General features: G+C 51.8%; 1 pseudogene; it reads right to left on the bottom strand.

The window, feature by feature from the left end:
• Positions 1 to 4,493: 4,493 nt before the first annotated feature.
• On the bottom strand, positions 4,494 to 5,607 carry LOC119047008 (heparan-sulfate 6-O-sulfotransferase 1-like; annotated as a pseudogene).
• Positions 5,608 to 20,721: the final 15,114 nt, after the last annotated feature.

Here is a 20,721-nt window from a genome sequence, read left to right as displayed (position 1 = left end):
TTTGCTAGTACCTTAATTTGGAGGTTTGTGTTGATGTAAGTAATATTGGCATGTAATTTTATTGATTATTGAGCAGTCTTCCAACCCCCACCACTTCTTGCCTTCTGTAGGACTTTGACCCAGAAGGTTATTCCGTCTCATGAGTGATTTATAAGCTCACTTGGCTCACTCTCGGAGTAACCAGACCTCCTGCTCATCACTCAGCTCTCTTGCCGTTCCAGGGAATCGCACCTGTGGGGCCGACAGGTGGGGCTGTGGCAGAGAGCACAGAGTCTTTGTACAGTAAATACCCGGGGAACGGAGCATATTTCCTGAGCACTTCCCTTCTGAAGAGAGTCAAACGTCTGCAGGTCCCAACACTGCTCCTTCTCCCAGCACTGAACGCCCACACGTGCCGGTCTCGCCCGGAGAGCCTGCATTCCCTCTGTCCTCTTCACGGGCGCCCTGGGGTATCACTGGGGGACATCATCCAGCGTTGTGAGGAGCCCGGTTTATTAGAGAAGTTGTCTTGCTCTTCTGAAAATACCTTTAGAGTGTTCTTAGGCTTCCATGATCGTTCGACTCGGTGTACAGTTCTAGGTTCAAAATCCTTTTTCTTTTAAAAGCCGTAGGCCATTCTCCTTGAGAAACAGAATGTCAGTTACCAAGGATCTACGGCATTTTCTCTTCACTTTCTGGGATCTTTTTCTTGTCCTTTGGCTACTTTGTCCGGCAGTGTCTGCACCTCTGTGTGTCCGGCCGCGCCCCAGCATTCTTCTCTGCCCGTCTGTCCGGTGGCCCCTTCGGAGGCCAAGGCTGCACCCTGAGTCCTCGGCTCGGATCCCACTTCCGTCCCGCCTTCACTCCTCCCCGCGCTCCTCCTCCACGTTCTCTCCCGGTGAGCGCGCTGCTCTGTGAGGTCTGGCTTTCTTATCTCAAATTTTGTTCACCATTTCAGTTTCTTATTTTTCCGAGAGACTTTCTCAATGATATATTCTGTGTCCCATTTGTTATTCGAGCTTCTCAGCTGAGGACTTTTTAAAATTCAACGATCCAGTCTTTGATCTCTCAGTATTCTCTGGTGGCTATTTTTTAGCAGAATGTTCTCTTTTTATGGAAGCGACACCCTGCTTAATTTATTAAAAAATATAAACCAATGCACAATAATGTAAGTTGCTTCCTTTCCGAATTCGGTTCCATTGTTGTTCAGTTGTCCATCTCAACGCTCACCTGTTACGTGTGCTGTTTTCCTCGGCTGGGTTTCTTGACTTTTTCATCTCAGTGTTTGACAGAATAATTGCTAAAGCAAATGTGGACGTGCTCAACTAACGACCCCACCTGGCTCCTCTCTCCTTTATGGAGGGGATGGCTGCAGAAGTGAACAGGCAGGGACTTGTATGTAATTAGATAGGCATCACTTCATTTTTTTGGCCAAATTCTTTTATTGTGGTAAAATACACATAGCACGAAATTTGCTGTCTTAACCCCTGTAAATGTACAGTTCGGCGGCATTATGCACGTTCACCTTGTTGTTCAGCCACCACACCGCTCCTGGCCACAAAGCTCCTCACCTCGGGGAACGGAAAGTCTGTCCCTGTGGGACACCAGCACCCATTCCTTCTCGGCACCCACCCCTCCCCCCGCACCTTCCTTCTGCTCTCATCTCTGGGAATTTGAGGACTCCAGGTACCTCATGCATGTGGTCTCATGCAGTGTTTGTTGTTTTGTGACTGGCTTATTGCCATTGGCAGAATGTCCTTAAAGTTTTTGAACTGTGGCGCGTGTGAGAATGTGTGTATGTGCCACATTCTGTGTGCCCTGTCATCCGTCAGTGAACACTTGGGCTACTTCCACATGTTAGCTGTTGGAATGACGCTGCTGTGAACAGTGTACAAACAGCTCTTCAAGTCCTTGTTTTCATGTTGGGGGGGCACAGACCCAGAACTGGAATTGCTGGATCGTGTGATAATTCCATTTTTGATTTATTGAGGAACCACCACACCTTGTCCAGAGTGGCTGCACCTTCCTACATTGGCACTAAGAGAGCACAAGGCTTCCAATTTTTCTACACTTATTTGTTCAAGGCGAAGTTGTTCAGGTTGCTTTATGTCGAGAGCCTGTGTGGGGAGAGAGCGGTCCACTCACTGCGTGTTTGCTTCTGTTCTCTCAGCCCTGGGAAGGGCCCCTGGGTAGGGCTGCCCTAGGCCATCCATCTGTGGAGCCCAGCCGTGGCACCGGAGGAGACGCTTTCCCCTCAGGGAACCTCCCCCCAAAAGCAGGTGGCCTACAGGGGACTTGCCAGACTGGAGACTGAAGGGGCTGCCGGAGCTGCCAGCTGGCACCGTCTCTGGGCACCTCAGCCTGGGCACTGGCCCGAGACAGGATGGTTTTCCAGGTGCAGCAAATAAGCCAAGGTGAGACCTATGTTTCCCTGTGAACCGGAACAACAAGCCCTGAGTTACAACATTCCAATATATACAGAGCAGCTCCTCACTCAAGCTCCCACACCCAGGAAACCTGCTGCAAGGAGAGCTGTCTTAAGCCAGGCCTTGGGCAAAACAAGCCTGAGCTCTGGACTCACACCCTGGGGTGGGCCACCCTCAAGCTCTGGTGAACGCATCTGCCCTCCTGCCTGGAGCACACCTGCCCCAAATGCTGAGCTTTGGAGCAGACACCTCCCCCCACCATGCTGCCCTTCACTTCCCTTTAAAGGGGCCATTAAATCACCCCAGCGCTCACCCCCTCGGCACGTCGCACCCACTCCTGGGGAAGGTCCTGGGCTGAGCTGGCATAATGCTCATCACAGCCTGCTGACAGCTCTGCAAGGAGAGCCTGCGCTTTGGACTACAAGTTGAAGTGGCCAGTGGAAGAAGCTCAGAGGACTAAAGCCAGACAAGCAAAGACTAAAGCCGCTGCCTCCTGGGCAGCCACCTCATTTCACACCAGCTTAGCTTTTCCTATGCTGTAGAAGGTTCCTTTGCTGTAGAAGGCTCCCCCACTCCTCACTCCCTGGTGGGACAGTGTGGGTGGCAGGGGCAGCCTGGGGCAGGGAACTGCGGGCAGGATCTGCCTGTAAGGCTGCTGCCCTTGCTGGCCCCTCGCCAGGTGGCCTGTGGCCCTCGCTGCCCTCCTGAGGCAGGCTGTGTGGCCTCTGGGCACCTGTGCTTCCTCTCCTGGAGAGATGGGGCACCCGCCCACCTCAGGGTGGTGCTCACACTCAACTCCCCGGAGTGCGGGCTTTGGGCCTCACTCAGGGCATGCTCAGATAAGACCCTGGCCTATTCTTGGAACTTGGCTTTTCCAATCTGCAGGGCTACCAGAAACATGGTCTGACCAGCTGTTGAGGAGAGGGGCAGGGAAATGCAGGGAGAGCCCAGGGTGGGGAGGGCTGTGAATGTGGGCACCAGGGAGCCACCTAGAGCCATTCCTTCTAACCCTAGCTGAGAACCCGTGTCTCCTTTCCAAGCCACTCAGAACCACCATGGCCCCAAGGTATGGCTCATGGGCAGCAATTGTGGTCCGCCACGTTCCCGACAACAGAGGCTTAACTGGACTTCTATACATGGGGGTTGGGGGCTGGGAGCAATAGGGTAGGGGCTCTGAGTAAATGTGCGAGTGGTGGCTTAGGGCCAGGGCAGTCCACTAACCAGTCCCAGGGGTCAGAAAGGAGAACAGGGCAGGGGGCCCTCAGTTACCATCTCCCTAACCCTCTGAGCTGGTGTGACTGGGCGGCCACCCCAAAGGCCAGCTTGGACGGAGCCTTCCTACTCCCGGGTGCATTCTCCACAGCCCCCTCAGTCTGCCGACTCTGGGAGAGGTAGGAGCACCCGGAGGTGTGCTCTGATCTCCTGACTCAAAGCAGGAAGCCCAAGAGGGGACAGAGCTTCCAGGGGCGGGACTAGAATCTTGCTGGCCTCAGATAGGTGGCCCTGACGTTGATGATGATCAAGTGTGGAGCTCCATTCCTGACAACATCTCAAGGGGCTGCCCATGTTCCTGGGGAGGGGCCTTGATTCAGGCCTGGGGCAATGGGGCCAAGGGGCTGCTGGGATGGCTTGAACACAAGGAACCCCTACTGGCCCGTGTGAGGAGAGTGGGTACGTGCAGAGTGGGCGTGAAACACACTCCTGGTCTGCCAGCGCCAATCCCCACTCCCAGCTCCCCTGTCTTTTTCTTGTCTTTAAACTTTCAGCTGTTGTGACAGTGAGGTGGGAGCCCAGAGAGCAAGAATGTCACCTGCCCCCATCTTTGCAGGCCTGATGGGACATCTTTCAAGCACACTTTCCTCTGAGCCAGTGGACAGCACAGGTTGGGGTCTCAGACCCCAGGCCAAGGAGAAACCATGAGAACCAGCCCCACTGGGCCAGCCCTGCACATCCCTGGCCTCTGTTCTGGATGTACCTACCTTCTCTATGATGAGCAGGTCTGGTCTCTTCCCATCTGAGCACTGGGCAGCTCCTTGTGAGTTTATCTGATTCCCCTCCCCTCTCCTCATCGCTCCTGAGGGGCTGCAACTACCGCTTTTTGATGATGTGGTTCATGCGGTCCTCAGTGGACTCAGGCCTGGCTCCTCGACTTTCTTTCACAACAGAGCCTCTCGGCTTGGCACAGCGGGCCTTCCTCCTGCACCCATTTCTGGGGCGCTGCTCCCTGCGCTCCAGCGGCTGCTCACACTGGGGGTCCTGCTGGAACAGGTCTTTGGCGTAGTCAGAGGTGTATGTCCAGGTCGCTGAGCTCCTCATGCACTGGGCAGTGTCCTCACCCACCTCCATGCTGCTCCCGGGGCTGTTGTAGTGCATGAAGGGCCAGATGAACTTGAAGTTGAATGTCTGCTGGAACTCCATCAGGCCAAAGAAGGCCATGCCCCACAGGTTCTTCTTGGCACTCTTCAGTAGCAGCTGGGCCCACTTGCCCTTGGGGATGAAGGACAGGTCGTGGCAGCCCACCAGACGCAGGTCGGCCAGCATGGACACCTGGCCTGTGTGGGCAGGCTGTAGGGGCAGTCCGTGAACCCCTGCAGTGTGCAGCCTGACCAGTCCGTGACCTTGTAGCAGGGCGGTAGCTCCTGGGGTGTGGGTGTGGGTGTGTGCTGGGTGCACATGTGCAGAGGCGTCTTCCACATGGTTCCACACTGCACATGCCCCCACTCACTCAGGTGGCAGGCTCTCCGGCAGGGTAGTGTGGTAGAACTTCCTGGGCATGCGCAGTGCGGCAGGGGTGCAGAGGTCCAGTACACCAGGCACACAGTTGCTGAGCTCCATCCGGTCGGCGTGTAGCCTGCAGCTCCAGTGACGGGGAAATGGGAGAAGAGCCAGGTCTCGCGGCAGCTGGGCCAGTAGCAGGTGCACTTCTGCCGGCAGGCAATCGCAGGAGCTGCGCGAGGTGGAGACCTTGCAGACAGACAATCGTGCGTCGCCCTTCAAGTCCAAGCGGAGCGAGTGGTCAAGTCAGCTCGCAAACCAGAAACTAATACTTCTCTCTCAGTGCAGGTGGGATGTAGGGAAGGGGTCCCGACAGTGGGGCAGCGCGTGGCCACTGGGCGCGCCCACACTCAGCCAAGCCCGCTGCTGGTACAGGACAATTGAGAAGGTGTGGAGTCCACCACCACCAGCACGAACTTACTGGCATGCTCAACCAGGGTCCCGACACTAGCACGCTGCACGTGTCACAGCCGCCACCACCCACCCTCTCCCCGCCCCCCAGCCTCCCAATGCTGGGCTAGGCTTGGCTCCGCCAGGCTCTCGCTGGACCTGAGCCCACGCCCCAGCCACCTCCTGGGCGCCAACTCTGCGCAGCCCTATGAGCAGCTCTGTGCGCCGCCACATCTCCACAGTCCTGGGCCTAGAGATCCATCCGCAAGGGCTCTGTGGACGCGTCTGCTCGTCACTTGTGCTGCAACTCCGCACCTGCCCGGTACAAAGTGAGCGCTGCGGCTCTGAGTTGTATCCCAAGGATTTCCTCAAAGAAACCCCTGCTGTTGGTACCCTCTTGTGATCCAGTGCTCCTGCGACAATGTACTCACTGGTTATATTTCTTTGCTTTGGACTTTTGGGGTTTAGTCTTTGGCAGGAAGTAAGTGTGTATGTTCAACTAATGCTCTTGAATTAGAATCAGATCTCCCTGTGACAGAACTGTCCTTGACAGAGTGCACTCTTGGTCTCTGCTCCATGCCAACCTCCGAATATTGACGCTGCTTCCTTTTTTGCCATTGGCATCTTCCCCACTTCATCCCCTTCCTTCACCTTCATCCTGCAGAATACACAGCGGAGCCCCAGAAGCCTAATCTGGCAGCTCTTGTTAAACCACCCTCCACCTTGTATGTACCACTAATGACACCTCAGGTTTTCCTGCAAGCAACAAATTTTGACTGCTGCAAGCATGAGATACTTGAGTTAAAATTCACAGAAAGTTGAAAACAGTCATGCAGATAGTTGGCTGTAGGAATAGGAGTCAGAGGCTCAAGGAGCTGCCAGTGGAGGTGCCCCCCACGCAGGGGGTGTGGGAAGGAGTGGACCCGGGGAGAGTCTGGGGTACCAGCGCGAAGAGGCAGGGAAGAGGTGGAGCCACCAACTTGTCCCCGTGAAGGAAAAGACAGGGGGTAAAATGGCTAGTTCATTCACATGGCCTCTCCTTATCAGAACATAAGCTTTCTGAGAGCCAGGATGATGTTTCACTCGTGGCGTGGCCCCCAAAACTCAGACACTTCTGCTGCAAAATCAGAATTCAGTTTCCTTTTTGGTTTGAGGGGTTTTTGTTTTCGTTTTGACATGAGAAAAAACCCAAAGGCCATGCATTTCCAATGTGGTTTGTTTTCCTTCCAGAGTCTGTAACCTAAAAAGGTATATGACGTTCATAGTTGGCTGTACCAGTGAGCTTCGTGAGCACTTGTCCCCATTTCTCCACGTCACCCAGTTCCAAGCAGGTGCAGGGTCCAGTGCCATTCGAGGATGTGACTGTAGATTTTACGCAGGAGGAGAGGCAGCGGCTGGACCCTGCTGAGAAGACAACCCACAGGGATGTGATGCTGGGGAACCACAGCCACCTCGTCTCCGTGGGCGAGGAGAGCTTGTTCTCTGAATCGGTGCTACGTGAGGGCTTCTAGTCAATAATATTGTCCTTGAGTTTGAAGAAATAAGCGATAAGACCATCTAATTCCTTTTGGGCACCAGGTAGAGTACTTGTATCTCTGCTTCTCCATCAAAGGGTTCTAATGTTGATAAGGTGCAAACTAGGTCACCTTGTGAAGCAGCCTCTGAGGCTGCACCTGCTACTCAGAGATTTGGAGCCAAGCAGCTGGTCGCAGCCCGGCTCCATTTGTCACACACAGGGTACGGCAGCACCAGAGCCATGTGATCATCAAGTTGGAGCAGGCAGAAGAGCTGTGGGTGGCAGCAGGTGACTTCCCATGTCAGTCATCCAGGTAAGTCAGTAGATTATTGCACTTGTAGAGATGGTCCCCACAGACCTTTGGGCGTGACCGGCAGCATCCCTATGCCTCCCATGCCCTAAACCACACCCCCAGTCCCAGACGACGCCATCCCTGCAGCACGGGTGCACAAAGCTCCTTCGTGATTTTACAAGTGATTTCCATGCGAAGGGCCATGCCGTGCTTACTGGAACTGAGCACCAGTCCCTCCACTGGCCCTGGTATTCTCAGGACCTTGCCTGTGCCCTGTTACCACAGAATTGCTTTGTTTTCAGGCATCCAGTGGTCTAACGAGTTTCTTAACTTCTCTGAGACTGCATTTCCCCATCTTTGAAAGGCCGTGATGGAATGGCTGTCTCGCTGGGCTGTTCTCAAGATTAAACTGGACAGAGACAGCTAGTCACCTACCCAGCATCCACTCTTCCACTGTCCTCAGTGTGGAGCCTGGTGCAACACAGGGCCATCAGGGCCCGAGATAACACCCGCGCTCTCAGGTCACCAGAGAATTGCAGCCACAGACATGGCTCTGGCTTAGAGCCTAAGAACCTTCCAGAAAACTTGTGTCAGTGAACGTGCTATTGAAGATTTAGGGGAGGGCTACCTCAAGGGAGCAATGGTCAGCAGAGTGACCACAAAAGATGTCCAGGTTCTTGTCCGGGGTGGAAGAGGCCTATTGAACAAGTAATGAATAACAAAATAGATAAATTTTTGAGTGGGGGAAAAACTCTCAACCAGAAACACCTGCCACTTAAAGGAACCTGATGGCCACAACCCTTCATTCACAGTTCGGATGCTAGTTCTCCAGTCTGCGTGTTTCCAAAGTCGGGACCCTCTGTACTTCCTCAGCAAAATGTTGAGCAGAAGTACTTGGAACCTGATTGGCCTGAGATAGCTGTAGGTTCAGCAGCTGTGGAGAGATCCAACACTGTTTTCCTCTCAGACTGTTGCATTTCTGGGCTGGGGAGCACGTGGCTGGTGTCGAGTATGAAACCTCTGCGATCCTCGGGCTAACCACATGGCCGGGACCTCGCAGCTGCTCCATGCAGCAGCTGACTAGGGGCTGAGCTGCCGTTGTGGCCGCCTGCTCACTACAGATGAGGAGCCAAGTGCTCGCTGGATGGGAAAGCTCATCCAATATGGGAAAAGCTTCTGGCAGGAAGAAGCTGGCCATTGTTCTGGAATGAGAGACCAGCTCTCAATTAGCTGTAAAGGACTTTTCCTAGGAGGAGAATTTAGGGTATTTCCCTGGCAGGAGGTTGAAAGAGATGCTCTGGCTCTCACAGGACCTTTTCTATTCCCAAGAATCTAATTCTGACCAGTAGTTTGGGGCCCTTCATTTGCACTTGAAAAAGCCTGACAGGTTAAAACACTGTTATTCCCCACAGGATCCTGTCTGCTGCCCACCCCCAAGGAGTCATTCCTCCCTCCACCCAGAGCAGTCTCCCCTGCCTGCTGCACCCATTCGTTCTTCATTTCAAGTCCCAGCGACCAGGAAGCCTCCCAAGACCCTGCTCCTACAAGGTGTCTCCTGCTTGTAGCCCACACCCACCTCGCTCCACACACTTCCCTGCAGTAGTGGAAAGCCTGTTGTCCTTCCCTGTCATCACCCACCACCACATGGGACAGAGGTTTGGGCCAGGACCCCTGTCTGGGACAAGGAGGAGACGGCCAGACTCCTGGCAGGAGAAGAAAGATGTTCCCATCGATGGATGTTGAGGTTCCTCTCAGTCACATTCTGGGTTCAGCGAGGCTGCTTTCTTTCACCTGTGGAAGTGGCTCAGCCACGTTGTCCAGCATAATCTTTTCAAAGCATGGTTTTCCTCCAACAGTGTGCTGCCCTGGGTCCCTGACCAGGCAGCAGGCGGGCTTCTTCTCAGGAAACCAGAGCTGTCGTTTCCCGGAGGAGAGGCAAGGCCCGGATGGAGCAGCCTGCCTGTCGCCGAGGGCCGCCCCGCCTGGGGAGCCATCATGAGCCTTCAGGCTCCCTGAGACCTACCGAGAGCCCCACGAGAAAATGAGGCAGCCCAGGAAGCAGCTGCCCTCACCCCCACAGTAAAAAGGCTTGAAAGCCAAGAAACTGATCAGCATTTCTAAAGCAAATGCTGTGACCAAGGCCAGGGAATATTCTAGAAGGTCATGAAGCCTTGTTTGGGTCCCGTGGTGCTGTCATGTGAGCCAGCAGGGAGGACAGGTCAAGGGCAGCGGCCGTAGGGGTATGATCTCTGCTGCCCAGTGTGCTAGCCACTGAGCATACATGGCTGTTTGTTTATTTCATTAAAATAAAGTTTTCTCTTAAAAATTTTTTATTTTATTTATTTTTAGAGAGAGGGGGAGAGAGGGAAAAAGAGAGGGAGAGAAACATTGATGGGCAAGAGACACATTGATCGGTTGCCTCTCATGTACCCCAGCTGGGGACCTGGCCCACAACCCAGGCATGTGCCCTATGCTCCCTGACTTGATTCTGAGGTGCCATGGATCACAGAAACATCTTTCCCCAAACCCCTTAAACTGCTCGGAACACATTCTGCCCAGAAGGTCGCAGATGTCAGGGCCTCATCTGGAGGTAGCAGTCAGCAGCGCCAGGAGACTGCAGGTAAGCCCGGGTCAAGCTGGGAGACCGAGCAGCTTCCGGGCCTGACCCTCTGTGAGAGGTGCCAGACCAGAGGCTTTCAGACAGCGCCCTCTCGTGGCTTCTCCCATTAGCTTCAAGAAAACAAGTGCAGGCAGGGAGTGCCTGGGCTCAGTTCTCATAAACACACGGCACATCTGGCTGGGCCACCGCAGCAAAGTTGTCCCTGAATTAAGAACAAGTGGCTGTGTCACTCCCCTGGAGCACATCTGCATAGATTCCTGAATGATGGCACCAAACCCTCCTCCGTATCTGGAAGAAAATCACCACTGACCTAGAGCTGAGGTCTGGGCACCATACTCCCCACATCTCCGTCTCTGCCGGGTTTTCTGCTGTAGCCTCGGAGGGGCCCTCCCATGTCCAATCTTACCCTGTTTTCCATTCAACTTGATTCAGCCATCGTGGCTTTTCCCAAATACAAATCTGCTGTATTGTGATCTTTTGAAAACATCCCACCGTCTGGTCCCATCCCCATCTTCTTTCACTGTCTCCTCCCAAAGGTGAGCTTCCTCTGTGGGGGGCGCACACCAGACTGCCACCTGGAGGCCTCCACACTGTGCTTCTGCCGGACAGCCTGTCCTCACCCTTCATTGCTAGGATAACCAGACTCGTCCTCAAGTCTCAGCTCAGAGGGCCCTGCACCAGGAGCCTCCCTGACCCTCACGACCCAGTCAGCATGCCTTGTCTCATCTAAGGTTCCCCAATACGGAGCCTGAGCCAAGGGCTGAGGACCAGTGCTTTACTGGGAGGTAATCCTGGCAGGCTTCTGAGGAAGTAGGGAAGTGAGTCAGGGAAGGAGAGGAGCCAGGACAAAGGACATTACCAGGAAGGTGACCTCTGTGGGCAGTAGGGGCTCTGGGGCTCCTGGAGTCCTCCAGGAGACGGGAAAGAACACAGCTCAGAGGGCGAAGAGGCTGGTGTTTATCCACACCTCTCACCATCATGGGCTGGGGCTGCTCCCCGGGGTGTCACTCCCCAACACATCAGCTTGTCCCTGCACGGGCTTCCACGGCCAAACACCACCCCAGTCAGGGAGTGCCGGTCCTTGGGGCAGCCTGGGAATGTGGGCAGGATGAGACATGGATGATGTCACCTGCACTACCACCCCCATGCTCACATGTACCTCACTCTTAACGCCACTGGCCACCTGCCCGAGAGCCACTTAGGGTTCAGGCACACCTTCTTAACACTCTCTCCCCAGGACTGGTACATAGTAGACACCAGTGTTTGCTGACTGAGTGAATGATGTTTAATGTCATCCTTGGGGCACGGAATATGCACCCAGCAGAACACAGCTATGCCTCCCCAGGGGCAACGGGAGGCCCTTTGCAGCAGCCAGCTCAGAGGGAAGGAGGTGCCTGAAACACGCCACAGGGCCAGCCACCGGCCCAGGGAGCGAATTCCTCGTCGTCCTGCATGTCAGGCACCCAGTCCTCTCCTGACTAGACTTCCTCCCGTCTCTAAGATGGACACCCCCATTTGTGCCTCCCAGAGTCTGGTTCCTGTGGGGATCGGCCTGCTCCTTCCTGCCAGGGCAGTGAGAGGTTAGCTCAGCATGGGGGATCTGAGTAGTTTCCACCTTCTTCTTTGCCCTTTTCCATACCTTGAAATCTCCCAGAGCAAGTTGTACTGCTCTTCTAATGAAACTTTTATTTTGAGATCATTATCGATTCACATGCACTTATAAGAAACGACAGAAGACCCATGTTAACCTTTACCCAGTTTGCCCTGGTTGGTGACATCGTGCAAACCTCTGGTGTGAGTGGTATCACAACCAGACGACTGATAAAAGTGAAGCTACAGAATATTCCCCTCATATGATGCCTCATGTTGCCCTTGTATATTCACACCTGTTTCTCTCCTACCTCACTGGCCCCCGGACCCCGGGCACCACTAATCTGTTCTCCGTTTCTAGAATTTTATCATCCAAACAATGTGATGTAGAATAACTGGATATCCATGTGCAAATAATGAACCCAGACCCCTACCTCACACCATGTACAAATATTACAAATATTAACTCCAAATATATTTAAAAACCTTGCTGTAGGAGTTAAATTCTGATCTCTTAAGAAACAACTAGGTAAGTCTTTGAGAAGTTGGATCTTGGTGAACTTGTTAGGCTTTGGTTTCTCAGAAGTGACCCAGAGCACAAGCAACCTAAGATGAAACAGAACACTGATTTCAGTGAAATTACAAACTTTTCCACTTGAAAGGATATCAAGAAACTGAAAAGGCAACACACAGAATAGGAGAAAATATTTTCAAATGATATGTCTGATAAATAAATACCCAGTATCCAGAATACATACATATCACAAATTCAACAATAAAAAAGATAATACAATTAAAACATATACAATAAGTTTGAATAGACATTTTTCCAAAGAAAACATATGGATGTCAAAAAGCATATGAAAAGATGCTCAGCTTCATTGGGCATCAGGGAAATGCAAATCAAAACCTCAATGACATGCTCCTTCACCCACAAGGACGGCAGGAGTAAAAACGAGAGACCAGTGTTGGAGAGCAAGGGGGCAGATCCAAGCCCTCATGCCTCACTGACGGGAACACAAAACATAAAATGGTGCCGTTTTTCACTATGAAAAACTGAGACAGACAGTTCACCCAAAACATTCAGCAGAATTACCATACGACCCAGCATTCCTAGGTTCAGTCCCAAAAGAAATAAAAATATGTGCACATAGAAACTTTTGCTCGAACAGTCATGGCAGCACTAGTCAGGACAGCCAATGAGTGGAAACGACCCAAAGGTCCACTGACTAATGAACAGACGAACAGGATGTGGTCTGTCTGTACGACGGGATGTTATTTAGCCATAAAAATAATGGAAGCATTGATGCCTGCTACAACGTGGGTGAGCCTTGAAAACGCCCGGCTAGGTGAAAGAAACAGACACAAAGGAGCCACACAGCACATTATTACATGTATGTGAAATGTGCGGAATAGGAAATAACAGAAGCAGGTTAGTGGTTTCAGGAGCTGAGGAAGGTGGTGAGGAGGAGTGGCTGCTTGGCAGGCAGAGGGTTTCTTTTGGGGCTGATGAAAAAGGTATAGAATTAGATGATAAATATATTCAAAACCACTGTATCATAACTTTAAAAAAGTATATTTTGTGGTGTGTAAATAGTATCTCAGTTTTTTAAATATATTTTACTGATTATGCTCTTACAGTTGTCCCATTTTTCCCCCTTCACTCCCCTCCACCCTGCACACCCTCTCTCATCCACACCACACCCCCTTTAGTTCATGTCCATGGATCATATATATAAGTTCTTCAGCTTCTCCATTTCCCATACTATTCCTACCCTCCTCCTGTCTATTTTCTACCTACCATCTATGCTACTTATTCTCTGTACCTTTTCCCCCTCTCTCCCCCTCCCACTCCCCTGTTGCTAGCCCTCCATGTGATCTCCATTTCTGTGGTTCTGTTCCTGTTCTAGTTGTTTGCTTAGTTTGCTTTTGTCTTTGTTTTAGGTGTGGTTTTTAATAATTGTGAGTTTGCTATTTGTTTTACTGTACATATTTTTGTCTCATTTTTCTTAGATAAATGCCTTTAACATTTCATATAAGAAGGGCTTGGTGATGATGAACTCCTTTAACTTGACCTTATCTGAGAAGTACTTTATGTGTCCTTCCATTCTAAATGAAAGTTTTGCTGGATAGAGCAGTCTTTGATGTAGGTCCTTGCCTTTCATGACTTGGAATACTTCTTTCCAGCCTCTTCTTGCCTGTAATGTCTCTTTTGAGAAATCCACTGACAGTCTGATGGGAACTCCTTTGTAGGTGACAGTCCCCTTATCTCTTGCTGCTTCTAGGATTCTCTCCTTCATTTTAATCTTGGCTAATGTAATGATGATGTGCCTTGGTGTGTTTCTTCTTGGGTCCAACTTCTTTGGGACTCTCTGAGCTTCCTGGACTTCCTGGAAGTCTATTTCCTTTGCCAGATTGGGGAAATTCTTCTTTATTATTTATTCAAATAACTTTTCCACCTGTTGCTCTTCCTCTTCTCCTTCTGGTACCCCTATAATTTGAATGTAGGAACATTTAAGGATGTCCTGGAGGTTCCTAAGCCTCTCCTCATTTTTTTGAATTTTTGTTTCTTCATTCTTTTCTGATTCAATGTTTTTTTCTTCCTTCTGGTCCACTCAGTTGATTTTAGTCTGTTTCCTTCCCATCATTATTGGTTCCCTGTACATTTTCCTTCATTTCACTTAGCATAGCCTTAATTTTTTTATCTAATTTGCAACCAAAATCAACCAGTTCTTCGAGCTTCCTGATTACCAGTGTTTTGAACTGTGCATCTGATAGGCTGGCTATCTCTTCATCACTTAGTTGTATTTTTTCTGGAGCTTTGATTTGTTGTTTCAATTGGGTCATTTTTTTTTTTTTGTCTTGGCACACCTGCTACGTATAAGGGGCGGAGCCTTAGATGTTCACCAGGGCGGGGCAAAACGTCACTGCATTGTGACGCTGTATGTGGGGGAGGGGTCCAAGAGGGAACAATGGCGCTTGCTCTGCTCTCTGCCGGATTTCAGTCACTTCCACTGCTTCCCACAAGCAAATTGATGGTGCTGATTCCTGGGTCGGTGGGCATGTGTGCATTCTAGGACCCTGTGGGTCTCTCCAACGAACTCTCCTGTAAGGCTGGGAGTGTCTCCTGGCTCCTCAATCCCCACAATGTTTTCAATCGGTGTTTTGAGGCTTTATTTCCCCGCACTGGGACCCTGGGTTGTACAGTCCATCCTGCTCCCCCGTTTCATCTGGGGAAGAATGTGGGACCACCCAGTCGGCCAGCTGCCTTGTCCGCTGCGCCCCTCCACAATCCACTGCCTCGCAGGGTCCTCCAGTCCTCTCCTCCTGGCTGCCTGTCCCCGCCCCTCCTACCGGTCTGGATGAATGTGTCTATTTTAACTCCTTGGTTGCTGGACTTCCATACAGTTTGATTTTCTGTCAGTTCTGGTTGTTTTTGTTTTTAAATTGCTGTTGTCCTCCTCCTTGGTTGTGGAGGAGGCACAGTGTGTCTACCTACACCTCCATCTTGGCCGGAAGTCTGTATCTGTTTTAAAAATTCCATTCACATACAGTTTTATGTTCTTTACAGTGAGACCCACCTGAAACACATGCTAAAGCCACGTCAGGTCCCTCCTGCAGAGGGTCTGCTGTCCGCGGCAGGGCGAAGGGAAACCTGGACACAGCCCCCAGCCCACAGGGACACAGAGGTGGAGCACAAGTCACTCCTTCACGGGGGAGAAACACCATCAGTAAACAGTGGGCACTCCAGAGTCTCCGGAATAACATTCACTGGCTGCATTTATAACAGAATCACCCACATTCACAGAAACTCTAGACAACCGAGACTCCCCAGTGATAAGTCGTTTGGACGGAATCTTGGGTGAGAACGTTCTGAGAAATGGTGTGCTATCTCGGAAACTGCTTTCTCAGACCCGAGAAAACAGTGGCTATCAGAGCCTCTCCTTGACTTGAAGACCTTTCTTAAAGACCGTGGGTATGATTGACATTTTTGTTGATGTTCTGATAGTAGCTGAAGATCCCAACTTCAAGTCTCCCCAAAATGGCTGGAAAGCAGAGAGAAAGGCAGCTACCAGGCAGTGTAAGTGCACACAGCCTTGCAGCGCCTGTCAGGAAGCCTCCGTGGGGGCTACTGTGGAGGGTCCCCCACAGTGGTGGGGGTGTCACCCAGGTCCCCAGTGCGCTCAGTCCTGGGGAGCCCAGGAAGGAGAGGGATGCGGGGGGGCCACACCACGGTGCAGTCTTAGCTGCTCACTTTCCAGGACTGGACTTCGGGGTCACTCAACCCCTCTGTGCCCACTCTGTCCTTCTACAGCAAGGAGGAGAGTCCCAGCTTTGCAGAACTGGAAGAGAATGGAGGGACATGAAAGCTACAGCAGGTCTGATCAAGAGGCGAGTGCTTGATCACTGCTCCTCAGGGCTCCCTGTGGGACGGTTCTGAGCTCACCCGTCCACTGAGGCCTCCTCAGTTCTCTGCCAGGCCAGCTGGTGGGTGACTGGTGGCTTCTCCTCAGATAAGCGGGTGGTGTAAGTTTGGGGTGTCTCACAGGGCATCCCACCTGCACCCCAGCCAGGCAGGGTTTCTCTCCTAAACAGTGGGCACTGCCTGCATCAGCAGTTCTCCTCCCGGCCCACCCTGACCAGCTACTCTACACTCAGGCTTCTTTGTTTGCCCTTCCCAGAGAGGGCAGAGGGGAGTCCAACTAAATTTGACATCGAGTTAGCAAACGTAAAAACAAAGATGATCTTCATGAAAAGCAAAGGGGGGGAAATCGCACAGTGCTGCCCCCTACGCACGGTCACAGGTCACACCAGGCTGACAGACCCCCTGCCCGGCCCTCTTCCTGGGAGCACAGGCCCTGCAGTGTGGCCCAGGTCACTCCTGAGTGAGTGTGCGTCAGAGGATGTTTGTTATCCCAGGGAGTCCAACACCAGGGAGAGACAAGCAGGACACGGGGAGAGGGACTTCCACTTCCGGCCGTGGCAAAGTGACAAGGACACAGCTAACCTGCCGAAAACTAGGAAATCGGGAAAACCACACCTACAGCTGTTGTCAGGTACCAGACATTTTCTAGGATATTTCTCTCATGATTACATGGAGGAGATGATTAAAAAGCAAGTAAATTTACACATGCAAATTAGAATTGCATACACTTACATATTAATATGTATCTGCATGTTGTCTGTTTACGTAATGGTGTGTTGAAAAGGAGTTGGACTGGATAGGGATAACGTTTGGGAAAGATGGGTGACCTGCGGCAGGGGGAGTGTGGAGGAGGAGGAAGAGGAGCAAGACTTTTCAGAGGAGACTGAAGGAAGAGGTGGGTGTGGGGAGGCTCAGGCTTGAAGCCCAGAGTCACCCTGGAGGCTCCTGCAGGAGGGACTCAGCAGCTTCCCGGTGAGAATGTGGAACCTGGTCAAAGTTTCTGGGGTCCAGACTGGTCTGGAGTTTCTAATATGGAGCCTTGTGGTTGGGGTGGGGCTGGGGGCCAGGCAACCGGTCCTCACCCCGAAGGTGTGCTCCAACCCAAGAGGGCCCACAGAGCAAGCTGGCTCCAAGATCCACTTTCAATGTTGGTGCAATGAAAATGTATGGGAACCGGAGCTGGTGGTCTTTTGGGGGCAAGAGAATTGTAGAACTGGGTGACAGAGAAGAGGTGAAGAAAGAAAGGTGGGTGGCCCCAAGGTGTCCCAGTCCCCACCATCAGCTCTATCATATCTGAGTGGCTCTTCCATGAACCTGGCTGGAATGGGAAGACACCTGCGTTGGGTATGAACAAGACTCTGGACAGTGACAACAACATAACAGTAATCGTGGCCACACCCATTTGTCACCCTTTTGTTGAACTACAGCCAAGTTCTCCCACATCCTAGACTCAACTAAACCCCAGCAGAGCCTGGGGGAAGCAGCCCAGGGGGGTGAGATGGGCCCAGGACGCCCTGCCCCCACCCCAAGCCTGCTCACCAAATAACAGCGATGACCCTCCAGACACCCTGGAGGAGGGCCAGGAGGCAGAGGTAGAGAAGCAGCAGGGAGGTATGGGGACTCGCTCCCCTGCCCTGGGCCAACGGCCCATCCCGGTGAGGGGCCTGAGGCTGCAGACGCCTGAGGCAGAAGCACCTGCTGCAGCAGATCCACCGTCTGTTATGCCCGAAGCGTGAGTCCAGGGGGGGTTCTAGGCAGAGAAAGCGGGTGAGGCCGCGCCTGGGTGTGAGGACAGGCCCGTCCTGCGTTTGTGCACTGCACACCAGACAACCCTCCAGAACCCCGGGCAGGGACCCAGGGGTCCCAGCAGGGAAGGGAGGGCACAGCCCCGGGGTGTGGACACTGAGCCAGCGCTCATGGAGAAGAAGAGAGCCGCTCACTTATTTCCAGGGTGAGCGTGGGGCTCCTGGCTGTGTTTTCAGTCTTTATCTTTTAGAGCTGCATACTGAAATAGTTTCGGATGAAAGGAGGCAATTCAGCTGGGATGTGCTTCACATTAACCTTTTTTTTTTTTTGAGGGGTAATGGGAGTGGTGAAGCTGAGATGAATCCAGGTTGGCGAGGAGCTGATGACTGGACGAGGGTGACGGGAACGTGGGGTTTATCTGCGTGTCTGAAATCTCCCATAACTCAGGGAACAGCAACCACAGCCCCCAGTGGGATCCCGGCGACTGCACCTCCCCGACGCACTCCAGTGCGCTGCAGCCCTGCTGGGTTCAGCACGTGCCCTGCTGGCGTTACAACTGGTTTATTTTTATTATACTACTAATATGCTGTATGATGAAATGTACACTCTAATTACACTGGTACAAAGGCACACTATTAATATGAAATGTAACAAATGTATATTCTGTATAAGAAATTCAACTGCAAAAGCATAGAAAAGTATATAAGCCCCCTCTTTACAAGGAAAATCCTGGAAAGGAAATATTAATTTTCTCTTTAAAATAGAAATAGATACGAGGCCCAGAGAAACCCATTTTTCAGTTCCTCTGTGTGCAGCTCGGGAAGAGACCCGTGCTAATTCTCCTTGCGCAGCGAGACCACCCCTCCACCGCCGCCCGCGAGCCCCTCCGAGGGCCTGAAACGTCATTAATATAAACTGCCTGAAGTGTAAAACAGTGGCTGGAGTAAATGTTGATACTGCTTTTTAACAATGTATCAGTTGACACATATGATTCAATAATAAACTGAGCTTTTAGCTTTTCTCAAAGATACAGAATATCATTCAAAGCCAAAAACAACCAATAAAAATGAACCCATAAATGTGTGTGATTATACAGTTAGAAGAGCAGCTTCTCCTACTGTTCTTGTCCTGCTGGTGTAGAGTTTTTTAAATAAAGTGATTTTTGGCTCTTTAACCTGAAATGCCAGGACCGTGCTTCCTGTTCTGCGCATTATGCACCCGTCTCTCCTTGCGGGGCCTTTGCCTACCCTCTTCCCGCCCTCAGGGGTTACCAGTGACTGTCAGCTCAGACACACACCACCCAGCCCTTAGCTCCGCCCTAACAGGGCTTTGCTTTGTGCATGCACATTAATGGAGCCCTACTGTCGGGCTACAGAGACTTGCTTCTGTTCTTCTCCGCTGCAATGTGTCTCGGGCCCATTTCACTGTCCCCAACAGCTGCGCACTCCAGGTGCCACATTTCTGATACGCCCCTGCTGATGCCCGTCCTCCCACCGAGAGGTGCTTATGCTGTTTCCAACATTTTCCCATGGAAATCACTGCTGCAGACAGGGGTGCACGTGGAAGTGTCTCCAGATACGACTCAGACGTGGGCTCGCTGGACTAGGTGAACCACCACATCATGAAATTGGATAGACACCTCCAATCGCCCCCTGGCAAAGGCTGTGACAGTTCACACTCCTATTGTGTTGCTTTTATAATCAGGAAAGACATGAATTTTTTACAACACAAAGAGGCGGGTGTGTTGGGTACTGGCCACTCAGTGCCCAAACACTCTCCCACCCAGCGCCTCTTGGGCCCGAACAGGGCCACTCAAATCACTTGCCCATCACAGAAACACCGGCTACCTCTCGGACCCACCCCTCCTGAGTGAACAGAATCCACCAAGCGGTGCCCACTGCGCAGAGTCTGGCTGCAGCACGCCAAGAGAGGCTGTGACACAGCCCGCAGAACATGCCCACTCCTTCACTCACGTGCAACCCCGGGAAAGCAGATGGGCCGGCCATCGGCACCGGAAAGGCACTTCGAGAGCAAGTCCAGCCCACTTGTTTACAGACAGTAAATGGTATGGCCAGGGTGCAGGTGCCACTCCTTGCGCAGGGTGACGTGAGTGCATAACTGAACCTATGTACTGGGTCACATGTCCGTACGTTCAGGAACACACTTCGTCATGAATACATGCTGCATCGTAAACATACAAATACGAGTGTACTGTGTCTGTCAGAATGTATGAATGTGTACATAAGAGGTCACAAATGTGAATGTATGAAGATAGAACACATGATACGTTATGAACATACAATGTGGAAATGTGTACTATATCATGAAAATATAAATAAATATACGGTCATAAATGTATGTATATACAACACACTTACACACTATGTCATAAATTATAGATGGTTAGAGCTTAAAAAAAACACTTTAAATGCCATCAGCTCCAAAAAGAAAAAGAAATAAAAAATACCATCTAAGCCCTGATGGCAAACTGGTTTCATCCTGAAGCCGACGCTGAGAGATTGGTAGAGTCTGCAGCTTCCTGGGGTCGCTGGGAAGGACGGCGGGTGATTAGTGATGCCTGGCAGTGTCAGGGGCAAAAGTACCGTGTGTGCCAGTCTGTCGGTGTCTCTGTGTCACAGGCATCTGGGATGACAGGAGTCTCCACATTCCCATCCTGACAGTCAGGAGACCCCGCCTTTCCAGGGCAGACTTACCTTTGATACCTTTAAAACTCCGCTGCCTTTGCGCTACCTAAAAAAAAAGCATGTGGGCAAATGCGTCCACCCAGTGAGCCACAGGGGACCAACTTGGTCTGGAAACCCCCAAAGGGAGCACTCCCAGTGCGAAACACCAGCCCTGGTCTCCTTCTCAAAGGACTCTGGGTCTTAATTCTGGAAACAGTCTACTCCTTGATGACGGAAAACCAGCACCTGGAATGTGGGGCAAGGCAGGAGGGAAGCC

The sequence above is a fragment of the Artibeus jamaicensis genome, unplaced genomic scaffold (genome assembly GCF_021234435.1).
Source record: "Artibeus jamaicensis isolate MK-2021 breed Jamaican fruit bat unplaced genomic scaffold, CSHL_Jam_final contig_464, whole genome shotgun sequence".
NCBI classification, from domain to species: Eukaryota; Metazoa; Chordata; class Mammalia; order Chiroptera; family Phyllostomidae; genus Artibeus; species Artibeus jamaicensis.
The sequence above is the reverse complement of the archived record's forward strand: the minus strand, read 5'-3'. Positions and strand labels throughout refer to the sequence as shown.